Below are 22,496 nucleotides of genomic sequence, written 5' to 3'. Positions count from 1 at the left end.
TAGAAAGCAAGAAGACAATTCAAGGGATTTAAAGTGAAAATTGTATCTGTTACAGCCTGTGGAAATGACCCTAAATGAGGAATACATAGAGGACGCGGGATGAAATGAACAAAAAGCAGGTTTGCACCTCCCACCAGCAGGTCATGGAACAGGATGCACTCCTACCGCGTCAGTGTTCTGAGGTTTTACTTTGATTTCAAGACATGAAAAAGATGAAGTCGGCTCAGTCCATCCTCTTTTCACCTAGCCAGACCCAGCAAATTAGCCCTTATCCACTCCTTCAGTCCAACGTTGACTGCTTGGGCAGCTAGTACGTTGAACAAGCACAACTATAGAATGGGATCAAAACAAAACTCCCTCGGCCCTTTTAAAAATCGATCAGGGGGAGGTGGACTTCCCTTGCTCCTGATGAAAATCTGGACAATGGCCAGATCCTCTCTGCTCACTCCTACCTCAATGAGTCACAAAACCATCTTAATTCAGAGATGAGACTTCCCAATCCCTTTTTGTTTTTTTAAAGAAGTGGGGAAGGGGGCAGAGGGAGAGGAAGAGAGAGAGAATCTTAAGCAGGCTCCACGCTGGGCATGGAGCCTAAGGCGGGGCTCCATCTCACAACCCTGAGCTCAAGACCTATGCCGAATTCAAGAGTCAGGTGCTCTGACAACTGAGCCACCCTGGTGCCCCTTTCCCAATCCCTTTTAATAATTCATACTCCAAATCTGACTTAGATTCTATCCCCCATTTCTAGGGCTAGGCTGGATTCAGACACGTAGTCTTGAGGAGAGGGGTGGATGAGGCTTTCTTCTTTACAGCTGCTGATCCCCTCAGGTGCTGGGATACACGGAAGGAAGAAGAAAAAGCAGTAAGAAAGTTCGTACTAAACTGGTTCCGTCAGAGGTTGGCATCCATTCCTCAGCCTGCCAGATACCTAAAGCTCATTCTTCCTTTATGGGTTGTTTAGTGGGTTCTTGGGAGATTCTCATTGCTGAAAACCTCTGTCCCTTGACCTGGGTGAACTTGTCGCAGTGTCATCAACCTCCAAAATCCCATACGGTCTGGCATCTGTTTCCAGCCTGCTGCTCCTAGGGGCCCTCTTCACGGCCCAATTTATCTGACAGAATCCAAGAAGACACGCTGTTCTCCCATGTGTGGTTTACCTCTGGCGAACAAATAATAATCATTTAACCTCTCTTGGCTCAACAAACACAGAGTACAGGGCAAAGCCCAAAGCCGCCAGCCAGCCCTCCTCAGGCCACCTGAGGTTCAGGGCCCACCACGGTGCCCTCCAGCTGCCCAGCCCAGGGCTGGGGCAGACAGCCGGCTGCGTCCACAACCCTCTCTCCTCTCCTTAGTTTGACCCATTTGGAGCTGGGGGCTGGTTTTCAAAACTGCCTCGTCTGCCAACTCATATGTCTATTGAATTTGGATCCCTAGTGGAAAAGGCAATTTTAAAGTTCCATCACAACTCGCCTGTATAATTGGAGTGGCCAAAGACGCTCAACTGATTGAGAAATAAACACAGCGGTTTTATTTTTTCCAGCAACTGCTACCACCAGCTGCGCACTGTGTACCTTTCCTCCCCGTGGGAAGCGAGTGACTTTTATTCTCAGCCCATCCCAAAACATTTGATCACTCTGGGTTATTAAAGTAGTGCAGCATATACAACACCACCTACCAAGTACTCTTGCCTAAAAATTATTCATCTGAATCTAATCAAGTTTCTAAATCTACCTACTGGCTTCTAGACAATACCAGGGATAGGGAAACAAGTTATTTGTCACCATTAGGAAGTAAGAAGTCAAGAGGGTGAAACTTCTTATAGGACAAATGAAACTGCTTCTCTAACAAATTAACGTCATGAGCGGGGAAGAAAGTGAAATAGAGGGAAACATAGTAACAGAGACTCACAAAACACGAGATACCCAAATGCGAAATGCAGGCCTTGCTTATACATAAATTTGAAAAACTGTGAAAGGGTACCCCTGAAACAACTGGGGAAGTTTGAATGTGGACTGGATGCCGTATGGTAGTAAGGAATTAATATTAATTTTGTTAGAAACCAATACTGGCATAATGGTTTTGTGGGGTGAGGTTGCGGGAGTCTCTATCTGCAAGAAATACACCCAAAAGTATTTGCATGTGAAAGGACACAAGGGCTAGCATTTGCTTTAAAACAGTCTGACAAAAAAATGTTTTTAATAAAATAAAAGTCAGGGAAGGATGCGTGAAACAGGACTGGCAAAATTACATTCTACTTTTGCATATATTTGAATATTTTTCATAATAAAAAGATTTAAGTCCATTGCAACATTTCAACCTCATCCATTCTGGGATCCCCTCCTCCCTGCAGAGCAGGCCAAGCTGCTGGTTCCAGTGGCTCCGGAGAAAAGAGATGGACATGCGGAGGAAAGGAGGCGAGTGCTGTCTTCCCCCCACGTCCCCGCCCTCTTGCCTGGCTTCACTCCCCTGAGGACAGAGCAGATAAAAGCATGGGGGACACTTCTCCTCTGTCATTCGTTGTTGTTTTCTTTGCTGGTAGCCTACTCTTTTAATGACTGTCGCAGCTGATACAGATGGACAGGCGGGGACCCAAACAAGCCTTGCTGGCAGGGGTTTCCGTCCTGAGCAGGAACACCGGGGTTTGGGGGTCTGTTGTTAGATCTAATTGCATCTTCCAGCTGTCTCCTAGCTGGCAACACCCTGTCACCTGGCATTGATATGAAAGCCTTTTTAGCCCACCTGGTGACCCAAGCTAGTATTCTCTGTGTGAGCCAGGGTCAATACTGGCCTGCTCAGGAGGGAGATCCTGTTTGCATATTTCTCAGAAACCATGAATTTGAGGAAACGACCTTGTTTCCTCTACAACTGGCTACACCACCATACCCTCTCTCACCAATGCTCTCTTCTTTGTGCTCCGTCAGCACCAGGCAGATCACCAAGTCTTACAACTCGGCAGGCATCCAATAAGGAACCCACAGTGTCTGCTTCTTGTGGACCTCAAGAATTGTATGAGCAATCTTCCTGACCCCCTCCTTTACCTCGGCTCAGAAACATGGCAATCTCCAAACCCCGTTACCTCTCTGATCTCCTTTGGGAAAGAGAGAGAGAAGGAGCTTCTTTTATTCATTAGGACTGTATGCAGAAGCCCACCTCCTTCTCGATCCTGGGCCTCCTCTTAACAGCCGCTGGTGAAAGTTGGCCAAACAAGTGTCCTTCTCACACCAGGAAGTAGAATAGAGGCTGTGCGTGGAACTGGAGCACTTAGACTTCTGTTCTCTACCGGACACTAGCCCTACTGTTGGGGCCTGGGTGAGTAGCCCACAAAGATCTCAGTGGGCACCTCCCGCCACCTGCAGCTTCTGCTGGGTATCAGGTCACCGTGCCAGGCAATGAAATCACAAGATGAGTGAGAAAAACTTGCCCTGACTTAGAAATCACAAGAAACGAAGCAGGGTACACGCTCTGCCACTTCCTAGCTGGCTGATTTGAGTAAGAAAATGAAGCCGGGGGCACCCAGGTGGCAGTCGGTTGAGTGTCTGCCTTCTGCTCAGGTCGTGATCTCAAGGTCCTGGGATCGAGCCCCGCATTGGGCTTCTTGCTCAGCAGAGGGTCGGCTTCTCCCTCTGTCTGACCCTCCTCCCACTTGTTCATTTAAAAAAAGAAAAGAAAAGAAAAGGAGGAGGAGGAGATGCTGATGTGAACACTTTGAGTCTGTAACTAGCAAATGAGAGCAGTGTATCAAGATGACTCCCAAATCCTGAAGCAATCTCAGCCAACAACTTAACAAACTGACTGGCATCCTAGGAGTCCAGCCCTCTGCTACAGCTAACTCCAAAGTAAAACGAAGAGCTAGCTGGTGCGCACGATAACTAGATCCCGTAGGTGCGGGTGCACTGAATGGAGCAGTGGAAAAAATTACGCCACAACCCTCCTCGGTTTTCACTCAGCCCTGGGGCTGGGGCGGGTTCCAGATCAGCCACAGCCTTTTCAGATCAGGGGTGGGTGCGGTGCACCGGCTGCCTCGGAGGCAGCAGGTGCATGCAGGCTGCAGATGCTGCCCTAAGATTCTAGCCCCCCAGCTAGCCACTTTGCCCCTGATGTTCAGAATAAGAATTTATCATTTCTAACGTTAACTCTCTCAAAAGCACAGTCCTATTTAGTGAGGCAGCTGAGCATGCTGACAGCTGAAAGGACGTTAGGATAATCATACCGGACATGTGTCATGCTTTGGGACTTTGTGTACACCCTCCCTACGCTTAGGAATCTACCACTTATGATGCTACCGCCCAAGTGTCAGGAGACATTGTTTTCCTAGCTTCTCGTGCATTTTGGGTGAAGCATCAACATCTGCATTTTACGTGAAAAAAATTAACTTTTATTTAAGTCACTGTATTTGGGAGTAGCTTTGCCTGTACTCTAAGACACAAGCAAAATAAAGAGATTCCATTCTCCAGGATGCAGACCCTACTATCTCTGTATTATCTATGGATTCACATTTGTCTCTGGGTGTGTGTGTGTTTGTGTGAGATGCTGACTCAGAGCCAGCAGACATCACCCTCTCGCCCTGCCAGACACATTTCCCAAACAGCGTCAGCCCTGACTGTCTTCATTTTCTCATCTCTGGACCCCTCCGTCTGACTCCTACCTCCCTCTCCACTCAGACCAATCTCTCTTTCATGTTGCTTGCCCTCCACCTCTCACCTCTGGCAAACACCAATCTATATCTGTTTCCTGCATCTGTGAACTCAATTTTCCATTTGTTTGGGTTTTTCTTAGATTTCACATAGAAGAGATGTATACAGTATCTGTCTTTCGCTGTCTGACCTTTTTCACTCAGCCTAATACCCCCAAGGTCTATCTATGTTGCAAATGGCAAGATCTCCCTTTTTCATAAGGATGAATAATATTCCACTGAGAGAGAGAGTGGGAGAAAGAGAGAGAGTGTGTTTCATATTTTCTTTATCCACCCATCAGTGGAAACAAGTGAAGGAGGTCAGAAGGTACAAACTTCCAGTGATAAAATAAGTCAGTCATGAGGATGTCATGGACAGCATGGTGACTACAGTTCATAAATCTGAACTCTGTATTTGAAAGTTGCTGAGAGGAAACCTTAAAAGTTCTCATCACAGGAAAACCATCTGTAACTCTGTGTGGTAATGGGTGTTAACTAGACTTACTGGATGGTGATCAGTTCACAATACATACGAATATCGCTCATCATGATGTACGTCTAAAACTAACAGAATGTTTATGTCAATTATACCTTAGCACAAAAATAATAAAATAAACCGTTCTTCCTGAGATCACCTCTGATATCCTTTCCAAAGCCCTGATTGCCAAATCCCAAGGACAGTTTTGAGTTCTCATCTCACTTGACTTGTGACAGGGTCTATCCTGCCATCATCCCCTCCCTTCCTTACAAACACTTCCTCTTGGCATCCCCCCACCAGCCTCTCCTGGAAACCCCCCACCTCCTGGCTGCTCTTTTCCTCTCTCTGCCAATGCCAACTCATCTACCTTATGGTTCCATGAGGAAGTTCCCAAAGACTGACACTTGTTTTTCCTGTCCTAGGCAAGCCTATCTACTCTCATGGCTGTTTTTATCTTCTGCCTAAACCTAAACCTGCCTAAAACTCTCTGGGTTTCAGGCACATTCATCCAACTTCCTACGTCACCTCTGCACTCAAATGTGTTATTGGTTTAACACATCCAAAGCTGACTTCCTGATGCCCCTGCGAGATCCCTCTTCCCACTATGTCCTCCATATCAGTAAATGGTGCCTACGACCATTCAGATGTTCATGCCAGAAAACAGGGTATTACCACTGAAGCCAATTCTGGCTCACTCCCTTCTGTTCATTCTTTTTTTGATAGCACGCAAGAGCCAGGGGGAGGTGGCAGGGGAGAGAGAATCTGAAGCAGGCTCCAAGCCCAGCATAGAGCCTGACATGGGGCTCAATCTCACAACCCTGAGATCATGACCTGAGAGTCAGACACTTAACTGAGGCATCCGGGAGCCCCCATCTCTGTTCATGCTAATTCCAAAATACATCTTAACGTCTATCTACTTGCTCCACCTCTGACCTAATTGTAGCCCAACCCACTAGGTCCTTGACTGGACCCCTGCAACAGATTCCTGACTCCTGCCCCTGCTTTCACCCTCGGTGCTCCTAATCCACTATCTATACAGCAGCCAGGGCGAGCATTTTACACCACAAAACCCTGCCTCCTCGAAACCCTGGAGTGGCTTCCAACTGCATTGGAGAACAATTCCAGATTTCTTCGCATGGCCTAAAAGGCTCAGCTCCAAGGTCATCTCATGACACTGTCCCTGGCCTACCCTCCTAAAAGCCACACATGCTCAGTTCTTCAGTTCAACAATTTCTCAGTTTTTCCAATGACCCGTATTCTTGGTTCTCACGCTGTTTCCTTCAGAAAGCTCTTCCCCTTCTCTACGTCTAGTTTATTACTTTTCAGTATGCAGGTTCCCACTGACACTTCCAAAGGGGAACATTTTCTATAATCTTTCCCCTAAATTTACCCTTTTATTCTTTTTTAATAATTATGTTTACTTTCCCTCTGTATAACTTAGAGTTTGTAATTAACATATAGCTGCAGATAGAGGGAAGAGACACAAAAATACTATTTACAAAGGCTCTGCCACTAGACTATAAGATACCCAAGAGCAGGAATTATGCTGAATTAGTTCACAGCAATATATTCAGTTTCTAGCATATTTAATAATGAACAAAGAAAAAGCTAATGAATATAAACAGTATATATCATGACTAACCTAAAAATAGTTATAATATTCTTCCAGCTTTATTGAGATACAACTGGTTATAATATTGTATAAGTTTAAGGTGTCCAACATAAGGATTTGATAAATGTATATACTGTGAAATGATTAGCATAATAAGTTTAGTTAACATACTTATCACCTCACGTTGCTGCAATTTTTTTGCATGTGATGGGAATTTTTAGATCTACTATCTCAGTAACTTTAAAATACACAATACAGTGCTGTCACTACACTATACCTCCCATCCCCAGAAGTGGACATCTGCACCTTTAGACCATCTTCACCCATTTCACCTAACCCTCACCTCCAGCAACCACCAATGTGTTCTCTGTTTCCTTGAGTTTTGTTCTTTCCTATTCCACATAAAAAATGAGACTGTACAGTGTTTGTCTTTCTCTGTGCGACTTGTGTCATTTAACATAATGCCCTCAAGGTTATCCAAGTTGTCGCAAATGGTAACATTTCCTTCTTTTTTATGGTTGAATAATATTACATTACACACACACACACACACAGAGACATGGATACACACACATCTTCTTTATCTACTCATTTATGGATGGACACTTAGGTTGTTTCTATGTCTTAACTTTTATAAATAGTGCTGCAAAAAATATGGGGGGTGCAGATATCACTGCAAGATAGTGATTTCATTTCCTTTGGATGCACATCCAGAAATGGAATTACTGGGTCATGTGGTAGTTCTATATTTAATTTTACAGGGAAGTTCTGTACTCTTTTCCATAGTGGCCGTACTGATTTACATTCCCACCAAGAGTCTACTAGGGCTTCTTTTTCTCCACATCCTCACCAGTACCACTGTCCTCTTGATAATAGTCATTCTAATAAATGTGAGGTGATACCTATTTGTGGTTTGCGTTTGCATTTCCCTGGTGATTAGTGATGTTGAGTATCTTTTCACACACCTGTTGCCCATCTAAATACTTTCTTTGGGAAAAAAATCCATTCAAGTACTTAGCCCATTTTTAATCAGATTATTTGGGGTTTTTTGCTGTTGAGTTGTATGAGTTCCTCATATAATTTAGATCTTTATCCCTATCAGACATTTGGTTTGCAATATTTTCTCTCATTCCACAGGTTGACTTTTCATTTTGGTTGAGCATTTATTTTGCTGTGCAGAAGTTCTTTAGTTTAATGTAGTCCTACTTGTTTGTTTTTACCTTTGTTACTTGTTGTTTAGGAGTCACATCTAAAAAAAAAATCACTGCCTAGACTAATATCAAGATTTTTTCCTCTATATTTTCTTCAAGGAGCTTTACAGTTTCAGGTCTTATATTTAAGTCTTTAATCCATTTTGAGTAAATTTTTATGAATGGTATAATATAGGGGTCTAATTTCATTTTTTACACATTAATATCCAACTTTCCTAGCACAATTTATTAAAGAAGACCATCTTTTCTCCACTGAATGTTCTCAACTCCCTTGAGAAATATTAGTTGCCTATATACATGAGGGTTTATCTCTGGGTTCTCAATTCTGTTCCATTGGTTGTGTGCTTTATACCAATGTCATGTTGTTTTGTTTACTATAATTTGTAATATAATGTGAAATCAGACAGGGTGATGTCTCCAGCTTCGTTCTTCCTTCTCAAGATTGCTTTGTCTATTTGAGATCTTTTGTGGTTACATACAAATTTTAGGACTTTTTTTTTCTATTTCTGTAAAAAATGCTATTGGAATCTTCATAAGGATTGCACTGAATCTTTTTTTTGTTTGTTTGTTTTTGTTTTTGTTTTTGTTTTTGTTTTAATTTTTTATTTATTTTCAGCGTAACAGTATTCATTGTTTTTTCACCACACCCAGTGCTCCATGCAATCTGTGCCCTCCCTAATACCCACCACCTGGTTCCCCCACCCTCCCACCCCGCCCCTTCAAAACCCTCAGGTTGTTTTTCAGAGTCCATAGTCTCTCATGGTTCACCTCCCCTTCCAATTTCCCTCAAATCCCTTCTCCTCTCCATCTACCCTTGTCCTCTATATTATTTGTTATGCTCCACCAATAAGTGAAACCATATGATACTTGACTTTCTCTGTTTGACTTATTTCACTCAGCATAATCTCTTCCAGTCCTGTCCATGTTGCTACAAAAGTTGGGTATTCGTCCTTTCTGATGGAGGCATAATACTCCATAGTGTATATGGACCACATCTTCCTTATCCATTCATCCGTTGAAGGGCATCTTGGTTCTTTCCACAGTTTGGCGACCGTGGCCATTGCTGCTATAAACATTGGGGTACAGATGGCCCTTCTTTTCACTACATCTGTATCTTTGGGGTAAATACCCAGCAGTGCAATTGCAGGGTCATAGGGAAGATCTATTTTTAATTTCCTGAGGAATCTCCACACTGTTCTCCAAAGTGGCTGCACCAGTTTGCATTCCCACCAACAGTGTAAGAGGGTTCCCCTTTCTCCACATCCTCTCCAACACACGTTGTTTCCTGTCTTGCTAATTTTGGCCATTCTAACTGGTGTAAGGTGGTATCTCAATGTGGTTTTGATTTGAATCTCCCTGATGGCTAGTGATGATGAACATTTTTTCATGTGTCTGGTAGCCATTTGTATGTCTTCCTTGGAGAAGTGTCTGTTCATATCTTCTGCCATTTTTTAATATGATTATCTGTTTTGTGTGTGTTGAGTTTGAGGAGTTCTTTATAGATCCTGGATATCAACCTTTTATCTGTACTGTCATTTGCAAATATCTTCTCCCATTCCGTGGGTTGCCTCTTTGTTTTGATGACTGTTTCTTTTGCTGAGGATTGCACTGAATCTATAGATAGTTTTGGGTAACATGGACCCATTAATTCTTTCATCAATGAGCGTGAAGTATCTTTCCATTTGTTTGTGTATTCTTCAATTTCTCTCATCAAAGTCTTCTAGTTTTTGGTGTATAGACCTTTCACTTCCTTGGTTAAATTTATTCCGAAGTATTTTACTGTTTTGATGCTATTGTGAGTGGGACTGTTTTATTTCTTATTTTTAGGTAATTAATTGTTTTGCATTTAATGGAAATTTTGCTTAAGTGTCACAGTTAAATATGGTATTTGCTGAACATTTTTGTTAGCTATACCTCATCAGATTAGAAATGCTCCATTATTGTTAAGAAGCTTTTCATGAATGAAAGTTGAATTTTATTATATACGTTCCTATATCAGTTGAGATAAACATGAGGTTTTCAGATTTAATTGTGAATATGAGTAAATTACAAAAAAGATTTTCTTATGCTAAACCATCCTTAAATTCCTAGAATAAGGAATTCCAGCTAAGTTGTGATTTAAAAAAAAAAAAACATTAAAGGATGCAGTTTGCTAATATTTTGTTTAGCAGTTTTTATCTATGTTCATGAGTGATTTATTCCACTCTGTATCTACAGTTGACTCTTGAACAATGTGCAGGTTAGAGATACCAACCCTCCCTCTCCCCAACACACATGGTTAAAAATCTGCCTATAACTTTTCACTCCCCCCAGAACACAATTACTAATACCCTACAGTTGACCAGAAGCCTTACCAATAATATAGTCTTATAACATCTATTTTGTATTTTATGGGTATTATGTCCTATATTCTTTCAGTAATATCAAACTTTTTCTTAAATTTTTTTTGGTACTTCTAGGTTACACAGTTTGTCAACAAGTTTTTTCAAATTATTTCAAATCTATAAAAAAAAATTTTCCAGTACATTTGTTGACAAAAATCCACATTTAAGTGGACCTGCAGAGTTCAAACCCACGTTGCTCAAGGGTCAGTTGTATCTATTTTGCTAGCAAACTTTTCCCTTGTGATGAGAACTTTTAAGGTCTACTCTCTTAGTGGCTTCCAAATATTCAATAAAGTATTAGTATTCATAGTCACCATTTTGTACATTATATTCCTATGACTTGTTTTATAACTGAAACTTTGCACTTTTTTACTCCCTTCACCCATTTCATTCTACCCCTAACCCTCACTTCCGGCAATCAGCAGAAATTTTTTTACCTCAAAACAGTTAAAATATGTGCATACCCTCTTTGCTTGAAGTAAAACCTTGTTCTGAATAAACAATACTTTCATATACATGGCATTCATGAAAACCCTCAGATTATAAAATAATTCCAAAATGTAAGGACAATATCACACTAAGTCCCCCACTGAGAGCAACTACAAAAGCTGGACTAAAAATGAAGAAGGGCAGAGGGAGAGAAGAAGGAAAAGGAGGGGGAAGTGGAGGAGAGGAAGGGCAGGGGAAGAAGAGGGAAGCAGACAGACACAGCCCACAGCCTGGAGCAGTCTCCCTGGGTTGGAGAGATAGAACATGGAGGTCAGACCACCACTTCAGCCAGCACTTGAGCCGACAGTACCCCAGAGAAAAGGGAACCTCGGGAACATGAATCAAATATGCTGCTCAGACTTTGCATTCGAGGCACTTGCTGAATTTTTATAGGAGTAGTAAATATAGGAGTTGTAAAAGGAGGAGAAAACAAGCAGAAAGCCACTGCCAAGAGGCTAAAAAGTTAAGAAGTTTTTGTCAATCCCACTCTGCCTGGGACTTGAAATTTAGGGTCTGACATGGACCAGGAGCCCTGGCTTTCAGGTAAGACCCTTGATGGGCTATGCCTTAGGAGTCAGGTACACAGAAACAGAAAAGCCTGAAACCCCAATCTAGTCATCATCATTGTTGACTGGATCTAGGGGAATAGCCTTATTCAACTGTCCACCAGAAAAAATTTCAGTCTTCTCTGAAGGAAGATAAGAGTATCCAGAGACACCACAATTTTTCATATATGATTGCAGGTACTTAACAGACAATTACACAGCATGACAGAAAACAAGAATAGATGACCAAAAACTAAGAGGAAAACCAGATAATATACTGACCCACAGTTGATCTACATATTATAATTATCAAAAAGGAATTTTAATAGACTTACAATCACAATGTTTAAGAAAATACATTAAAAATAGAGATTTTTATCAGATACCTAGAATCTATATATAATTGAAATAATAATAATTGAGATTAATAGTTCAATACATGGGTTTAACAGCAGGTGAGATACAGCACAAGAGGAGTAGGAAAGACCCCACAGAAGCAGAGAGGGAAAAAAAAGAACTGAAAACAGGGAACAGAGCTGAGGTGGCACATTAAGCACAGATGAGAGTACTAATGCATGTGAGACTGGAATCCCAAAAGAAGAGAAGGGGAGAAAGTAGCAGAAGCCACAAAGACAGTCACCAGGAGGCCGAAATGGATTCAAGATATAGAGCTACAGATCCAAGAAGCTGTACGAATCACAACTAACAGGAACACAAAGCAAACATGCCAAAGCCCCTCCTACTAAGCCTGCTGAGACCTAAATATTAAGAGAAGGTCTTAGAAGCATCCAGGATTGGGGTGGAGGGGGGATTGCTAATGGCAGATATAATAGTATGTATAATAGTACATACAGGACTGACTCAGAGCTTTGTTATTATCATATGGAAGTGTGATAACCTCTCTCACCCACTTTGCTATCAGGTGAAACTAAGGACGAAAGTTCAGACAATGCCTTGTTAAAGCCCCAAAGTTAAATTCCTTTTTTATTAACTTGGAGCAGAATTCTGCAAGATAACAATCATGGCATTCAAATTTTTTCTATCTTCTTTTGTTTTCAGTTTTAAAAACCTGCCAGTGTATAAAAAGAAAAGCTTTTTATTGAAGTCTGATGCTTCTCTAACTGATAAAATAAATAAAGAAAATACACCAGCTACTGAGTATCAATAGTATGCTAATATATACTCATAATTTCACTTTCCAGGAACCCAAGGCCATAAAGTAGACAATAAAAAAGAGTTATTGTCATGGCATGATGAGACTGATCTCTTAACAGACAGAATACTGCTACCATACATACTTAGGAATGGTGAGCTCATCATCATTTCAAAGGATTCAGAAATTCATTCTGATTTTTTCAACAACTAAGAAAATTATTTGTCTTAGTTATTAACAGGAAAAGAAATCATATGCAAAAGCTTAAAAATAACATTGTGATAATAATCTACCAGCCCAGGCTCTGTGGGAGCTATTTGTCTTACCCAAATGAAAATTGCCCTGAAAATGCTGCGACAGAAAAACAAGCTCAAAAACAAAAGTGTCCAGTCACCTAGCCCTTTGAAGAAGGCTATGGCTGTGACTAGGAATCACAGCTAGGAATCACATCCCCATTTATTGGGGGTTTAAATACTGTCCTGGTGAATGATAGCATAATAGAAAAACATGATTAAAGTTTTCACAGATGGCTTAGAGAAACCAAAAGAAGAAATGTTGGGAGAAAAAAATCAATACTTCTATTGGAAGACTAACTCTTAGACCTTTCAAAACCTATAATGCACATCAGCAATATGCTAGTATGCAAGTTGTGGAAAAGAGCCCCTGTTGCTCATTTCCCTTCAAGTCCTGACATTCTCTTTTAAATATCCTGAGAGTATCTACTAAAATCAACATCTTCTCTAGCTCATGTATGAAAGAAACCATCCATCCTCAGGAGTGATACCCATGACCAAGACCTGGCCAGCTGAATAATTCAATCCCGTGGCCACAGTGACAGTTCAGAGATGGGCATATGACCCAATCAAAGCTAATGAAAATCAGTCTTGGGGTATGCTGGAAAGACTGAGAGAGAAGGAAAAGGAACCCTCTGTACTGGTGGGATTATAAACAGGTGCAGCACTCTGGAAAACAAGATGGAGGTTCCTTAAGAAATTAAAAATAGAAATACCATACAACCCACTTGTATGGGTAATTCCACTTCTGGGTATTTATCCAAAAAAAATAAAAACACTAATTTGAAAAGATATGTGTACCGCTATGTTTACTGCAGCATTATTTGTAATAACCAAAGATACAGAAGCAAGCCATCCATCAACAGATGAATGCATAAAGAAGACGCGATACAGAGACACTCTTACACACACACACACACACACACACACAGAGAGACATACACAGTGGAATATTACTCAGCCATAAAAAAGAATGAGATCTTGCATTTACAACCACTCTGATGGATCTAGAGGGCATCATGCCAAGCGAAGTAAGTCAGACACAGAAAGACAAATACTGTATGATTTCACTTATATGTAGAATCTAAAAAACAAATGAACACACAAAAAATAACAACAACAGCAAAACAGAAACAGACCCATAAATACAGAGAACAAACGTGATTTACAAAGGGGAGTGAAGGGACAGGTAAAATAGGTGAAGGGGATTAAGTGACCCAAACTTCCAGTTATAAAATAAGTAAGTCATGGAAATGCAAAGTACAGTATGGGGAATATAGTCAATACTATTGCAATAACTTTGTATGGTGACAGAGGGTGACTACGCTTATCATGGTGAGCATTTCATTATGTATATAATTGTGAAATCACCACACCGTAAATCTGAAACTTATCATGTCAACTGTACTTCAATTAAGAATTACATATATCATGTAATTATGAGATATATATATCTGACAAAACATGAGATACAATGAGAAAGAAGAAAACAGATTGAGAAGCATGCTTACTCTTCAGTTAGACTTAAATCTAGATGCTATAGCCTTTCTTCCCTCCCCAAAAATGAAGCCAAGTGATCTAAGGTCCTGAATCAAAGAATCCCAGAAGCCAGCCGCGCCTGTACGCTTTTTTGCTTGGGCCAGTGTGAGCAGAATGTTCTATCTTTTGTAGTAGGAAGAGTCTAAACCAGTGAGCTCACTCTGGAAAAGGCAGCCATTCGAACAGGTACAGAGGCACCTCAAACAGGTGAGAGGCGTCAAAAGACTTCTCAGTTGGAAGTGCTAGTGACCAGCGGGACCAACAGCCAGATAAGACCACAGTTGGCAGACATGGACAAAAACACATGTGCTTCGGAGAAAACTTTCTGGACTGCACAAAACCCAGTGTAAAACCAGGAGTATACACAGTATTAGACCAGTGTCTGGCATTAAAATGAAAAGTAAGATTATTTCATTCCATTCTAAGAGACTTTTCCCAAAACTAATCGGGCTACCAAATGTCTCGGTGCTTTCTGATAATAATAAGCAAGTGTAATTCCAAACAACATAATAGCAGAGACCTACATTCAACTTTTCACTACAATTATCATTCACTATCCATCCAACTACTTTGATTAGAAGCCTTGCTCGGGATTAGGCTCACCTGCAGGTGTTCCGTTTCAGCTTATTTAAACTCTGCCGTCACCTTCCTGCTACCTTGTAGAAAACGAGCCACACACCCGCCAAACTGGATTGAAACTGCCAACAAAGAACCGATGATCACTCTGCAGTAACTGAGCAACTGGCATAACATTCCAAAGGCTTCCAAATTCTGTTGGCCACCTGCTCCTCCTCTGGATTTGAGAGAGCTCAAAGCAATGAGGCTGAACGCTGACAACTGTCACTCTGCTCAGCCCACAGCTTCTGGGGTATGTTTACGTTGCTTAGTTATGATTCAGTGACGCAGGAGAAGCACAAACTGGGCCAAGCCTAATAGTCTGCAGCATTAATGGGCTTGGCTAGAGTGTTTCTTAAAAACATTCCAGTTAAAGGCACCACTATCTATGGTAACAAAATAAGAAGCCTTTTCCACCACCCACCAGCCTTACAACTTTTGAGATCTCTCACTTCTGTACTTTGCTCATCGGCAGAATGTGAGAGTCGAATTAAATGATCACCGTCCAGAGCTAACAGTTGAGAAATGTGTGATCTCTAAACCTGGAAGCTTATGGACATGTGCCTCCTGGGCAGTGGTGTCTGGTACTCCGTCATTAAGTTACGGAGACAGTTAATATCATTCATGCTGCGATTCTGCAAGGCTATGGTGATTTTCACATTAGAATTTCCAACTGAGCTGAAATAAAGTGGGTTTTTTTTTTGTTTTTTTGTTTTTTGTTTTTTGTTTTTTTGCCAAGGAAGGCTTCACTCAGATTTTGAATTAAGAAAAGGTTTAGGCTAACAGTTAACCTTGGATTAATATTTATTTTACTAATGTTAGCAATCTATCCCACGGTTGATTTTCTATTTCCTCCAGGAAATTTTTTTGCCATGATAAAGTTCTAGACATTTTTACACATAAAACACACTTCTAGTGAACACTATTAACTGCTTATTTGAAAACCAACCATTTATAAAATCAAAAGAAATATAATCTAAATATACTCGGAGAAAAAAATACGAATGAATCTGCCACCATATTCCTTCCTGTCACAGAGTCCTTTCCAGAAGGACTGGTGATAGGAAGCATGCCGGGTTTCATGGCTACAGCAATAAAGAATAAGCAAGAAAGTGTTCGAAGGCTTCTCTTCGTTTTCTTTTTCAAGAGCTTGTTATCAAGCTCATTGCACAGAAGATATCCAGGAGCAAGTGTGAGGGCACCACGGCCTTGGGTCCCGGGAACAGATGGCAGGAAGGGCCGGGGGGCATCAAAGAGGACTTCGGGATCAACCAGATCTGCATTCTGGCCCCCTTGTTCCCGAGCTGTGAACCCTTGGACAACTTGTTTCATCTCTCTGAACCTCTGTGTCTCATCTTTATTTTAAAGAACCAAGAAGTACTTCCAAGGGCTGTTGTGGGGAATAACGGAGGGAATTATGTAAATGGACTACAGCGTGCTTGCAACACTCTGCAGACTTTGCTTCCCTTTTCTTCTGGCCTATCCGTAGGCGACTCATTTCAGACCACTACAAAGAGAGAAGGCAGACCGACTGGTAAGAGATCTCTCTCCCCAGCCACTGATGAACGGGAAGGGGGCTGCTTTTCATCCGAGTTGACAATCTCCAGTAACTACGAGCATAATTTCTGTGGCCAGGCTAGGGGACCAAGTGTGACTGCAGAAGGTAGAGGAATGGACCTCAGCAATGCACCTCATCCACCACCGGCAAAGCTGGCTTCTGACTCAACATTCAGTGCTGGGGCTTTTCCCACACCACTTTCACAGTAGACTCTGCCTTGGTTTTAGGGTCCTATATTCTCACCTGGGCCCTTTCAGGTATTTTTAGTGGAAAAATCTGCAGCCCGTGGATTCATCACATCCCTTCACTATCCTGTGTTAATTCCCTGCCTGGTTACCATAAAAACCCACTCACCTTCCTCAGCTCTTTCCTGCCTCACTTCTCATGGCATCATGAAGAGGAACAGAGATTTTAGAGAATGTCAGGCCATGAGATGTAAGACCAGAAGAGTCATAGCAGAGAACGTTTCTCCAAGAGAACACAAGGTCAAGCTCGCCATGACCCAGTTATCGGCTTATGGACAAAGGAGAGTTCCAGGTCTGAGCGGCACCCCACTTGAGGAGCTCAGGAATAGGCCCCTTGGTGGGGCTCGTCCTCTCTACCCCCCAACCCCCAGCAGCCTTCTCGCGACCTCAGGAGCACACCTGCACTGGAGTAGCACCAGGGTCCCGGCACCCCGCGGCAGGGAGAGGCCCACAGGCTGAGACACTCCGAGCCACAGCGTAGCAGCAGTCTGCTTTCAACGTGAAATCAGCTCCCTTCAGGAAGCATGCCCAACATCAAAAAGACTTCTGGAGGTACCTACTGCAACCTTAGGGAAAAGAAATGGAAACTAGAAAGTTCTTCCCAGCAAAGCAACTCTCAACCTTGGAACCTCTAAGACCCCTTGCAAGAGCTTCTCGAAAATGCAGGTAACCGGCACCACCCCTGGTACCCTAGAAACTCTGGGGACAGGCTGGGGCGTCTGTACGTGCTTGTAAATGCCAAGTCAAATGTTGAGAAATGCTGGCTTAGTGTACAACAGCTAGGGAGATGCAAATCTAACTCGGAATCAGATTCTTTCCATCACGGGCAGTGGACAGCGCGTCTCAAAGGCTGGTTGGTGGGACAGGGTTCTTAAAAAGGCAAGGGTGGATGGTTCTGGAAAGGAAAAGGGCTGGAAAAGGTTCTGTGGAGAAGAAACCTGGGAACGAGGAAGTTGAATTAAAGTTCTGTCTTGTCTTTAATAGGCCAGAATCTTTAATAGGCCAAGGTGCAATGTACCCTACAAGAAAGGAGTACATTTTCTAAGCTTATCTCATCACCAAAAGCAAAAAACAAAAAAACCTCCTTTTGAAAAGCATTCTATGGTATTAATGATCTGGAAACCACTTGGGTTAGTGATGGTCTAATGTAATTGTCCCCCATTAACTGTTTCTAGAAGTTTACTAAAGGACAGCCTGACAAACATACTCATTTCAAAAGCTGTTTGCGTTCTTGCACTCCTGCCCCAGGGCTGAGCCCACTGGAGATTTCTTCAGAACCAGGTGATGAAGGTCCTATTTCCCACTTTTCCCCACCTAGGATGCTACTCCAAACAACTCAACACTTGGGTCTAATTTTCATCCCTTGTGTTTTGATACCTATCAGTCAGTTTCTTCCCCATAATAAAAGTAACATTCCTCAATTTTTTATAATCAAGATGTGTGGCTCCTACGGAGGCTCCCATCTGATCTTTATTTTAGGGCAAACCTCAGTTGGATGAAGACTGATGGATTTAAGGCCTGAAAGGGAACTGTAGTAACTGTTGCTGGTTTTTTACAGAATGCTTATATTCTGTAGCACTGTGAATTATTCCAAGAGTCTACACTCCCAAGTTTCTAATTAAAAAAAAAAAACAGACTATATGAAAATATATCTTTAGCTCTAGCCCATGTTCATTATACATATCCAGTCATTCCTCCCTCCGTATCTGAACCACCTTCCCAGGAACAAAGATGGCAGCAGCCACAACAGGTGGGGCATGAGCCCTCTAGCAGTCCTGACCCTTCTCCAGAGGCCCCTGCCACTGTTGCTGCCTCTGTGACAGCTCAAGGAGGTGGCCTAGGACCTGAGCCCTTTTTCAAATACCTGCTCTTTGAAAACGAAACTTTGCTCTCCACTGTACAATTTGGAGACTGACCAAGAGTTTAGGACCAAGGTCTCGCTTTCTCAGCACGTGGTGCCATTCGGGTCTCATTAATTTTTCTAACACTCCTTGACTAAAAGAAATGGCTAACAGTTTTGGGGTTTTTTCCACTAAGCAGTTAGGTCCACTAGCTTATGAGTATTTATGTCCCAAAAACTTAGTAGCTGTTCGAGAAAAGAGTCCAATGAACTGAAAGAAACAGAATAGCTTTTGCCTCATCCCCCACCACCATCACTGACCAAGGGCATGTGTGCCTCTCGCGGGCACTGCAGTGCTTCTCAGTCCCTGGCACCAGATTAGATACCACACCTAATTTTGTGTAGCAGTTGCTTTTCATCACAGTAACTGCTGAAAATGTGGTTTCCCAAAGATGTGATATCATCAAAAGGAGCGGGGATCAATCTAATGCTGAAAGTATGAACTACCTAGCGGTTTGCCCGATAGCCAACAGAGATCTAGCAGACTTTGCTTGAAAATTTACAATATTCCAAAGCACAGCTATGGATTCCCTTTGGTGCCCTGGGGTACCTTGGTACCCCAGTATGGAAACCACTGACAGGTAAAAGACTCTTTCTGGGATGTTTTGTAATCCTTCTTGAGCCTTTCAGTCACCCAAATACGTGTCAGGAGGGCAAGTTGGGGGTTAAATGACCATGAGGAGAAAGATGATACTTTCACCATATATAGACAGGAGGCAGAGATGATGTTTCAGCCTAACTGACAAAAGATGAACGTTGCTTCTTTCATTTATGATGCCTCTCAGGTAGACAGGCCTGATTTTTATCTCTTGGAGAGTATTGCATTTTACCCTGCTTATCAATGAATAAAAGAAGAATTATTCAATACACTGTTTATTTGATAAGATTTCCTTATGTAACCTTTCTGGTTTGGTTCGCATATTATTCTCCCCATAAGCTGCTTATTTTCTATGGATTAATGATTTGCTTGTAAAATATTTTGGCATTATTCACTTTGGGCTTTGGATGCTATAAATCTCCTCCAAACCAGTGCTGTAATAAGGTCTGTATCTTTGCATAATCAGAAAAAAAGCTATGCAAATTAACTAGATCCTGGTAGAAATTAGATCTAGTTGACATAATAATTTTAATTTTATGTATTTGAGCTTCAGCTATGAAAAGACTTTCTTAATAAAAATCAGGGGATATTTTGCAAATCAAGGTAGCTTTAGAATGATAACAAGAAGCTCCCTGCTCTGCCCAGTCTGCGGATTTTGGTGGACAGCTTTCCCATCAAACACATGTATCTACTGCCTTACCTAGCCTATTCCAAATGAATGGAAATCAGAGAGCATGTTACAATCCTGAAAAGGATGGAATGGCATGAAGTCCACAAAAAGCCCCAAACTGAATACAGCAGATCTCTGGTCCTGTTCCCAGCTCAGCTCTCAGAACCTCTGTGACCTGGACTAGGCTTGTCCATGACATGGAAGTTACTCAGCATTCCTGGGCCCACTCAGTCATGGTGCCAGCCAGAACTCCCAAACACCCTTTAACTACCATGCTTGAATCAGATTTGAAACCAGTACTTGTTTAACAGGCAAGAAAACTGGGGCTCAGGGACGTGAAGGGGTCATCGCAGGTCATCCAGCCAAGTGTAGCTAGGCTCAAGGTTCCCTGCCTGCCTGCCCGGAATTCATGCCATGCACAGAGCAGCTGGACCTATTTCTTTCAGCTCTACCAATCCACGATTCTTGTGATCAGAGAGAGCAAGGATTTATAGTAGTCCATAAACCTTGGAAGAAAATAGAAATGTCAAAAATCCAGTTATCTTGCTAAATATCTGGACTCCTGGATCCCAAATAAGAGCTTCATGAGGGCAGGGACTTTCATCTCGTGTTCACTTCTGTATTTCCAACTCCTAGAATACTGCCTATTGCCTAGGAGACGCTCAGCAAATTTGTTGACTGAGTGCACTGGCATACTGTGAGAAAGGGTAACGATTATGGGTAGTAATTTATACTTAGGTAATCAACATTCTGGAAGGAAATGAGTTACCGGATTTTTTAAAGTCTGCTTAGAGGAACTTTATTTCATGTTCCTCAGAATCAAATAATAATTTAGAGAAATAATGTCTGTGCTAAGTTCTCACTGGCTAGGATCTATTGAGGGTGGTATTATAACGTCCTTGTTATCCAATGGAGTTATCCTGCTTATGACTTTTTGTTGTTGTTGCCTATTTGAAATGCTAGTCTCATAGGGCATACAAGTATGAAATAAATCAGAGCCAGAAGTCTACCATTTGTGTTGAGGGCTTCAAATATGGACTCCCAAGGGGGGAGACACAGAGAAGAAAGCCACGCCCGTAGATAACTGTAGCATTATGCGAACCGAGGTTGGATAGTATCTCCCCTCTTCGAAGGATCTCTCCTGCAATGTGGGGGATTAATGCCCTTGCCACTGGCTCCTAGAACATCAGCATGTGGGGCTTCTACAGTATCATCTTTTTGGAACATTCTGAAGTATTGCTGAGAACGTGACACCACTTGGCAACTTTATCCTAAGAAATTCAGTCATGTGTGCACTCATTTTCATCCACAACTTGGTAGTTATCACTTACGTTTGTTCATCCTGGGTCCAAGTTAGACAAGTGTTGAGTTGTTGAGAGTAGCATGCTAGTTAGGGAGAAGGAGGAAACAGGATCCCCTCACCTGGTTCTAACCTAATCAGCTCAGCTGGGGACACTGAGTGGAGGGCACTGGTGGGGTATGCTGTAGAGATGGCCAGGAGTCTGCAGCCCCAAACAGTTGTGTGAGCTGGGGAAGCCAAGTTGGAAAGAAGCAGGAAGTGGATGAAAGTTCACCATTTAGACCAGAAGAAACAATACAAAGGTATAGAGTGAAAAAACAGAGAGTACAGAACGTTAGGGAACACCAATATGTAGGTGATGGGAAGGAGACTGTACAGGATAAGCCAGACAAGTAGGGAAAAACTAAGAGAGCTTATTGTCACTTTATGTAAGCCAAGGGAAGTTAGAGTTTAAAAGACAGTGGTCGGGGCGCCTGGGTGGCTCAGTGGGTTAAGCCTCTGCCTTCCGCTCAGGTCACAATCTCAGGGTCCTGGGATCGAGCCCCGCATCAGGCTCTCTGCTCAGCAGGGAGCCTGTTTCCCCCTCTCTCTCTCTGCCTGCCGCTCTGCCTACTTGTGATCTCTGTCTGTCGAATAAATAAATAAAATCTTTAAAAATAAGTAAATAAAAATTTAAAAAATTTTAAAAATAAATAAAAGACAGTGGTCAAAGCATCAAATGATGGAGAGAAGGCAGGCCATGGTGATATCCATAACCTGGCTTCCAAGTACTAAAAATAATAATTAAGATGCCATGAGTCAAATTGCAGAGAGATGAGCAATAATACGAAGCTCAAAACCCACCACATGACTTCAGGGCAAGAGGAGTTAGAGAATGAAAACAACACATCCCTCACACGGTCACCTAATTCACATTCCAACTTCAGGTCAGGATTCCAATTAGGACAATGGTCCAAGGCTACAGGTAAGTGCTTTATTTCACTTGGCTATGAAAAAATTATCATAAAAGTCAAATGTTATTAATTTAATTCTTTTCTCCCTCTCTATCAAGACCTCTATTCCTTGGCATGGATCCCACATGCTTGGGACTAAGTTGATTATTCACATGTTTTATAAACGTAGAAAAACACATTTAATGATACAAGTAGCCCTGGCTGCAAGTCTTAATTATATATGAGATTTTGGTTCTTCTATCAATTCTGGGACATTCTTCCAATATATACCTTTCCTGTTT

General features: G+C 42.0%; 1 protein-coding gene across 12 annotated transcripts in view; it reads right to left on the bottom strand.

Annotated features, from left to right (window-relative positions):
* Positions 1–22,496, bottom strand: part of CSGALNACT1 (chondroitin sulfate N-acetylgalactosaminyltransferase 1) — a 335,010-nt gene that overhangs the window by 163,332 nt on the left and 149,182 nt on the right. The window contains exon 1 of one of the 12 annotated variants that reach the window (XM_080794794.1): positions 14,980–15,232. The exons of the other annotated variants lie outside the window; for them this stretch is intronic. The gene's annotated coding sequence lies outside the window, so the exon portion shown is untranslated. Of the gene's footprint in view, positions 1–14,979; positions 15,233–22,496 lie in introns of those variants that run through there. 12 annotated transcript variants of the gene reach the window in all.

Source organism: Martes martes, assembly GCF_963455335.1.
Source record: "Martes martes genome assembly, chromosome: 2".
NCBI classification, from domain to species: Eukaryota; Metazoa; Chordata; class Mammalia; order Carnivora; family Mustelidae; genus Martes; species Martes martes.
This window is presented reverse-complemented; position numbering and strand designations above follow the sequence as displayed.